We start from the raw sequence: 8,397 nt of genomic DNA, 5'->3' as shown, positions 1-8,397 counted from the left end.
TCTTACAGACAAACGACACGGCAATGAACGTCAGCGCTGTTCCTTACTGATTTCCAGTAGAGGGCACTTTTATCCACACACCTGCCTGCCTAAATCACTTAAAGCAAATGCCATGATTGTTCCTTTGAAACGGAGGCATCTATTTCCTTCCCCTATTTCTCCCCAGCTCGAACCTGGGCTCCATCTCTAATGATCTGGTCATCGTGCCATGCTCGTTCTATACTCTGCCTCGTTTTCATTTGACTCCCCTTATAAATATTCCGTGCCAACGGCCTTGCCGCAGTGGAAACACCGGTTCTCGTCAGACCACCGAAGTTAAGCGCTGTCGGGCAGGGCTAGCAATTGGATGGGTGACCATCCGGTCTGCCGAGGGCTGTTGGCAAGCGGGGTGCACTCAGCCCTAATGAGACAAACTGCGAGCTACTTGATTGAGAAGTAGCGGCTGCGGTCTTGGAAACTGACATACGGCCGGGAGAGCGGTGTGTTGACCACGTGCCCCTCCATATCCGCATCCAGTGACGCCTGTGGTCTGAGGATGACACGGCGGCCGGTCGGTGCCTTTGGGCTTTCATGGCCTGTTCGGGAGGAGTTTAGTTTTTATAGATATTCCGTGATTTCCCTAAATCACTTAAAGCAAATGCCATGATTGTTCCTTTGAAACGGAGGCATCTATTTCCTTCCCCTATTTCTCCCCAGCTCGAACCTGGGCTCCATCTCTAATGATCTGGTCATCGGCAGGACCTGAAACCCTAATATGCTTCCCTTCACAGTCGAAAGAGTCACATCTGCCACTATGTAAACCCTAATGTCATTTCTGTTGGATTTGAGTGAAAGGGGTCTACTTTATTAACAAGTTGCTGCGTCGTGTCACAGCTACGCCAAGTCGCCGACCAACTTTCCCAGTAAATACGCGATATGAGGCGGTTTTACCAGCCTATAGAAGGAGAAGATGCGCAGAAAGAGACAAGTGTGTGGCAACGCAGCCACAAAAATTTGAAGGAGACGGTGAAGTAAGACGTAGAGAAACAACTAAAAGAGTTGAAAACGAATATGGCGGCAGGTCCAGATGGAATCCCAGTTCAATTTTACAAAGTGTACTCTACAGCATTGGCCCCTTACTTAGCTTGTATTTATCGCGAATCTCTCGCCCGGCTCAAGTCACAAGTGACTGGAAAAAAGCGCAGGTGGCTCCTGTACATAAGAAGAGTCGCAAAATTACAGACCAATATCTTTAGCGTCGCTTTGCTGTAGAATTCTGGAATACATTCTTAGTTCGAGTACAATAAATGTACCTGAGACGGACAAGCTTATGTCCACTTAACAGCACCGTTTCAGAAAGCATCGCTCGTGTGAAACTTAGCTTGTCCTTTCCGCACATGATATACTGCGAAATTTGGATGAAGCGACACAGGAAGATTCCATATTCCTAGATTCCCGAAAAGCATTTGACACGGTAACCCACTGCAGAAACAACGTTAGCACGAGCATAAGGAACAGGTTCCCAGATATGAGAGTGACTGGAAGACTTATTAAGTAATAGAAAGCAGTATGTTGTCCTCGACGGCGAGTTTTCATCGGAGACAAGTGTATCGTAAGTAAGTAAATCCGCGATGGTGGGCGGATGGGGGTTTAGGTCAGATGATTGGAGAGCCACAATTTTTTTCAGATTATTTGGTCACTAAAGAAACTGGTTACAGGCCGGCCGCGGTGGTCTCGCGGTTCTAGGCGCGCAGTCCGGAACCGTGCGACTGCTACGGTCGCAGGTTCGAATCCTGCCTCGGGCATGGATGTGTGTGATGTCCTTAGGTTAGTTAGGTTTAAGTAGTTCTAAGTTCTAGGGGACTGATGACCACAGCAGTTGAGTCCCATAGTGCTCAGAGCCATTTGAACCATTTGAAACTGGTTACAAGTTGCTTGCAAGTGGTAGATGTGTGACACGTTGCTCATCTTCCTGGAAATAACCTTCTGTAATTTCGACGTCATCCAGCTGCAATGTATTGAAGATGCCCTTACAAACTATAGTGGCTACGGTCGTACCAAAGAAAACGAGGCCAGTAATCCTGGAAGCTGACATCGCACACCACATTGCAACCTTTTCATCGTGCAGTGGTGTTTCATGTATGATGTAGCAGTTTACACCAGACTAGTATCTGGTGTTCTGTGTGTTGATGTAACATGACAGATGGAACCATACCTCATCCGGAAACCAAGTTACGGAGAGAATGTCTGGACTTTGAACAGGAAACCCCTGAAACCTTCGACATAACAAATTCTTTCCTCATAATCTGTTTCTTGAAGTTGAATCCTGTGCAGTTGCATCATGTGTGCTCAGAATGGGCGCAATGCTAATTTATTCGCAGCTCTCTAACATGTGCCATATGATATGCCTGCCTCCCGATTCAATCGACGCAACGATTTCGTTGGAGAGTTCTCCTAGCGTCTTCGAGTGGTCTCTACACAACCTGAATGTAGAAGTCTGGTGTCTGAGTATAGAACTGCAACGAGTCTGCACATTCATGTGCTTTTACATCGTCCGCCATGTTGTGGTGTGGCAAACAAATTTCTATCGGCCTGTACGTGACAAAGAATTGCCGACTGATTTCTTGTTTTGAACGTTACGTCAATATGTGATGTAATAGGCTGATGTGGGAGTGGAATCGAAAAGTATTTTCTTTTCGTTTTCTAGTGACATATCCTAGCAGCCATGCTGTAGTTTGGCAAGAAACGAAATTTGAGCGTCTGTGGCTGGCAAGATCAGACAGCTGAAGCTCAACATCCAGGTAGTGTACAGATCTCTGGTTCGAACGTTATTACTAACCTCTGCACTCAGTGATGGTCTATGTTTACCACTGTCACTGTTTAGTATACTAGCTGTCTCCAGCTTCCTTAACCCCTCGGCACACGGACCGTGTAGTCGAACGTTAACGTGGAGCGTGCCAAGTTCAACGTGCTGCTGAACGCTCAGGAGCGATGCGACTTGTGCATACGGTACGTGGGCCCCAACGTGGTATACGCGATCGCAACGTACTCCAGCGGCAGTTGTTTCTAGTTCGTAAATCACACTGTTTACTCAACGGGCGCTCGTAAAATTCCCACGTTAGCTCTATTAAAACGCACATTTCTTCCATCGTCCACGAAAAGGAAAGTACCGTGTCTAATCAATGAGGACACAGGCTAATAAAAGTTCCACTACAAACAGTGCGGTACAAATTTGGAATACTTCTCCGCATAAGATAAACATTATTTCATCATTCCCACATTTTAGTAAAACCCCAAGGTCAGTCTTACTTGATCACTGTTCCTACCCAGTAACAGAATCTTTGCAACATGTGAATTACGAAGTGTAAAAGAAAAAGGAGCAAAATATTTTTATACAAGTAGCGCAAGCTGTCCTGTGAATTAAGCCAATCGAACAAAGTCACCCCTCAAAAAAGGTGAACTTATATTTACATAACCTCAAATATTATAGCATATACTTATATTAAACTAATAATAAAGTATCAGAACCTAATAAAAACGCGAATGTTAGGAAAAAAAATTGGTAGTGTTTGGACGCGAACCACCACCCCAATTACGAATGTGAAAACAGACGCTACTCATTACGCTATAGCCGCGCGGGATTAGCCGAGCGGTCTGAGGCGCTGCAGTCATGGACTATGCGGCTGATCCCGGCGGAGGTTCGAGTTCTCCCTCGGGCATGGATGTGTGTGTTTGTCCTTAGGATAATTTAGGTTAAGTAGTGTGTAAGCTTAGGGACTGATGACCTTAGCAGTTAAGTCCCATAAGATTTCACACACATTTCAATTTTCTCATTAGCTATACTAACAGCACGCGCATGGTGTCTAATCATATTGTGTTACACCTTGCTAAAAACGTTAATCGTAGATAATTATGTTATTAATTATAACAAGTTGTATCAAGAACAATACGTTTTGGCCGGCCGCGGTGGTCTAGCGGTTCTAAGCGCTCAGTCAGGAACCGCGCGACTGCTACGGTCGCAGGTTCGAATCCTGCCTCGGGCATGGATGTGTGTGATGTCCTTAGGTTAGTTAGGTTTAAGTAGTTCTAAGTTCTAGGGAACTTATGACCACAAATGTTGAGTCCCATAGTGCTCAGAGCCATTTGAACAATACGTTTTGGGTGGATCTGCAGTGTGTCGCTGCCTTCAAATAGCCTACTCTCATAATACGCAAGTTACAATAATTCTTTTGCCACGAATGTGATGTTTCTTATTATTTTATTGGAACGAATCACACAGTTAACAACGGGTTTCCAGTGATTCTCAATTTGCTGGTGCTCAGAAACGGCATATATACAAATAGGCTCGAAATGAATGCCAATATGGCGCCTCACAACTCTGTACTGAAGGGAGACGTAGGTGGCGTTGTGCTATCTCATTAGTCAACGGTCAGACGCACGCTCAGAATATCTGACATGCCAGATATTTCTCTGCACGTTCGGAAAGACTCCCGAGCGTGCTGTTCCACGCTATGACGTCAGAAACTCGGCACGCTCAACGCTCAACGTTCGGATGCACGGTCCGTGTGCTGACGGCTTTACAATCGATAAAACTGTTGCTTTTGTTGGAACATCGCACACACTGAATTCTGTCCGGAATTCCCGTTGTGTTGTAACCAATGAGCCAGTCTTCCAGTAAGTTTTTACAATAAAAGCCCGGTCTGGAAATGCCCACTTCATGTTTCTGCCAGGTAAAGACTGCGAACAAAGCACTAATTTGCTCGTTACTGTCACGCCGCCCGAAATACACGCTCAGAGTTCACAAACAGCGAATTATGAGGGTACGAGCGAACTGACAACGCGAACAAGTGTGGCATTATACTGGACAAACATGCGCTGAAACAACAATCAACTTGACAAGAACTGGCGGTACTTCTGATTCTGCAAGAGCTTCTGAGATAATTGAAACAACTTTCCCTTTTCTGCGTGCTTTCGGTAAGAAATTATGACGCATTGAAATAGTTCAGGTTTGTATGGATCGCTCAGTAGTATAGATCGACACGAGCGGTGGTGCCGGATATGGCGACGTGAAAGCAAAGAGATGCGCTTGTGGCCAGGAAAATTTGCGTGTCGTAGGTGTAGCGTATCTGGAAAGGCGGAGAAAGGGAACCGCAGTGAGTGGGCGGGGCCAGACGTCGGCAGCGACTGGCGGCCGGCCCGCGGCCACGTGATGCCACGCGACGCTGACGTCACGGCCGGCCTCGCGCCGCCTTTGACGTCACGGAGCGGGTGGCGCGCGGACCTTGCACTTGCCGCTGCTGGCCGGCTTACGTGTCCGCGCGGACGCTGGCCGCGCACTACCTTCCACCAAGAGGGCGCCGGCTGCGATCCCCCGACCCTCTGAACACTGTGTTCACGCTGTACCAGTTTCTCACATGCAGCAGCATTTGTCCTACCAGATACACCATGACCGTTCCTCTCGCTTCTGCTTCATATCTTGTGTCACTGTTGTTGTTGTTGTTGTTGTTGTTGTTGTGGTCTGCAGTCAGAAAACTGGTTTGATGAAGCTCTCTAAGCTACTCTATCAGAGGTGTACACATTCCGCTTTTAACCCACCCGTGCTTGCCCGTTAGCCAGGCGAGCTGCCGCCGACGTCAACCGGAGGGGTGAGCTGCGATGGACAGTTGATCTCAACTGCCGACGTCTCCTTCCACAACTACGAGCTGGGCTCTTAGATCACCGTTTACGAGCACTCGACCTTCTACAACGCACACAATACGTAAATGTATACAGCTGGCCATTAAAATTGCTACACCACGATGATGATGTGCTTCAGACGCGAAATTTAACCGACAGGAAGAAGATTCTGTGATATGCAAATGATTAGCTTTTCAGATGGTGGTTAGTGTTTAACGTCCCGTCGACAACGAGGTCATTAGAGACGGAGCGTAAGCTCGGGTTAACGAGGGATTGGGAAGGAAATTGGCCGTGCCCTTTCAAAGGAACCATCCCGGCATTTGCCTGAAACGATTTAGGGAAATCACGGAAAACCTAAATCAGGATGGCCGGAGACGGGATTGAACCGTCGTCCTCCCGAATGCTAGCTTTTCAGAGTATTCACACAAGGTTGGCGCCGGTGCTGACATGAGGAAAGTTTCCAACCGATTTCTCATACACAAACAACAGTTGACCGGCGTTGCCTGATGAAAAGTTGTTGTGATGTCTCGTGTAAGGAGGAGAAATGCGTACCATCATGTTTCCGACTTTGATAGAGGTCGGATTGTAGCCTATCGCGATTGCTGTTTATCGTATCGCGTATCGCGTATCGCGTTGGTCGAGATCCAATGACTGTTAGCAGAATATGGAATCGGTGGTTTCAGGAGGGTAATACGGAACGCCGAGCTGGGTCCCAACGGCCACGTATCACTAGCAGTCGAGATGACAAGCATTTTATCCGCATGGTTGTAACGTATTGTGCATCCACGTCTCGATCCCTGAGTCAACAGAGGGGGACGTTTGCAAGACAACAACCATTTGTAGGAACATTTCGACGACGTTTACAGCAGCATTGACTATCAACTCGGAGACCATGGTTGCGGTTACCCTGACGCTGCATCACAGACAGGAGCGCCTGCGATGCTGTACTCAACGACGAACCTGTTTGCACGAATGGCAAAACGTCATTTTTCTCGGATGAATCCAGGTTCTGTTTACAGCATCATGATGGTCGCATCCGTGTTTCGCGACATCACGGTGAACGCACATTGGAAGCGTGTATTCGTCATCGCCATACTGGCGTATCACCCGGCGTGATGGTGCCATTGGTTACACGTCTCAGTTACCGCTTGTTCGCATTGACGGCACTTTGAACAGTGGACGTTACATTTCAGATGGTTACGACCCGTGTCTCTACCCTTCATTGGATCCCTGCGAAACCCTACATTTCAGCAGGATAATGCACGACCGCATGTCGCAGGTCCTGTACGGGCCTTTCTGGATACAGAAAATGTTGGACTGCTGCCCTGGCCAGCACATTCTCAAGACCTCTTACCAATTGAAAACGTCTGGTCAATGGTGGCCGAGCCACTGGGTCGTTACAATACGCAAGTCACTACTCTTGATGAACTGTGGTATCGTGTTGAAGCTGCATGGGCAGCTGTACCTGTACACGCCATCCAAGCTCAGTTTGACTCAATGCCCAGGCGTATCAAGGCCGTTATTAGGGCCAGAGGTGGTTGTTCTGGGTACTGATTTCTCCGGACCTATGCACCCAAATTGACTGAAAATGTAACCATATGTCCGTTCAAGTATATTATATTTGTTCAATGAATACCCGTTTATCGTCTGCATTTCTTCTTGGTGTAGCAATTTTAATGGCCAGTAGTGTATATTTAGCCTCACATATCCCCCAAGTGGCACAGACACTTCCTATTCTGCCATCCATGTCCCGGCGCATGCTAGCGACATTGGGTTCGTTTGTTTGCCACAGCTTGCTGTACAAGATAAGGTACGAAACCCTCACTGTCACGCGGTGTAGGGCCGGTTTAGGTCTGTATCATGTGCCTGACAGAGCAGTAGCCCTTATCATTGGCTCTCACATGACTTTGTGGCGCCGTAGTCCTACGTGCCTTACCAGCCTATTGCTGGAAGCCCTTGCACCACACTCTCTCTCAGCACCTAACCAGTCTTCCGAAGTCCCGCCTTTCTCCTCCTTCCGCCACTTTTTCCTTGAGCTGAGCTACGTCCGTACTGCCGGCGCAATTGACATCCACGAAGGCGATATATGGTTTTCTTCAGCAGCGAATGTGATCGAATGTGGTTGAAGGGAAGCTTCCCCAAGTCGACTGGGTTGCCGTTTGGTGATGGGCATTCCTTATCTTGACACTGACATCCAGTCTGCATGGTACCTTACTGACAGTGGGAAACAATTATGCCAGTCACGCCTTCACAGGACTGACCTCGCAGACACCCCGTAGTGTGTCTACTGTGATGTTATGGACACAGCACCGCCTGGTGTGCTGATGGGAGAGAGGTGTCTGGTTCTTGGTGTCCCTACTTAGCCTTACGACTACTCATCAGATACCTACTCAGCTGCTCCTCTTTCCGGATGCGGGATACTTCCCACAAGCAAAGACGAACTCTGTGAGGTGGATTTGTGGTCTCGCAGCACATCACATTTTTGCTGATGGCGAGAAAAGTATCCTTGACTTTTGGCAGTTCCTTAATGCAGTTGTCCGCAATCCAGAATACAGACAATTTTTCTCCATTTTCCTCTGCAGTGTATAAAGGCACATTTGCATGCCGAGCGTGAGTTTCCGCGGAAACGCGAAATATTAATTAAATAAATAATCAGTGACTAATAAATAAAGCCTATGGCACACAACTGCAGCGCTGTGTCGCTGATAAAGACAAAAGAATAATTACGTTACTCTTATGTTT

General features: G+C 47.6%; 1 pseudogene; it reads left to right on the top strand.

Annotated features, from left to right (window-relative positions):
* Positions 1 to 264: 264 nt before the first annotated feature.
* On the top strand, positions 265 to 382 carry LOC126253931 (5S ribosomal RNA; annotated as a pseudogene).
* The last annotated feature ends 8,015 nt before the right edge of the window (positions 383 to 8,397 follow it).

Source organism: Schistocerca nitens, chromosome 4, assembly GCF_023898315.1.
Source record: "Schistocerca nitens isolate TAMUIC-IGC-003100 chromosome 4, iqSchNite1.1, whole genome shotgun sequence".
NCBI lineage: Eukaryota > Metazoa > Arthropoda > Insecta > Orthoptera > Acrididae > Schistocerca > Schistocerca nitens.
The sequence above is the reverse complement of the archived record's forward strand: the minus strand, read 5'-3'. Positions and strand labels throughout refer to the sequence as shown.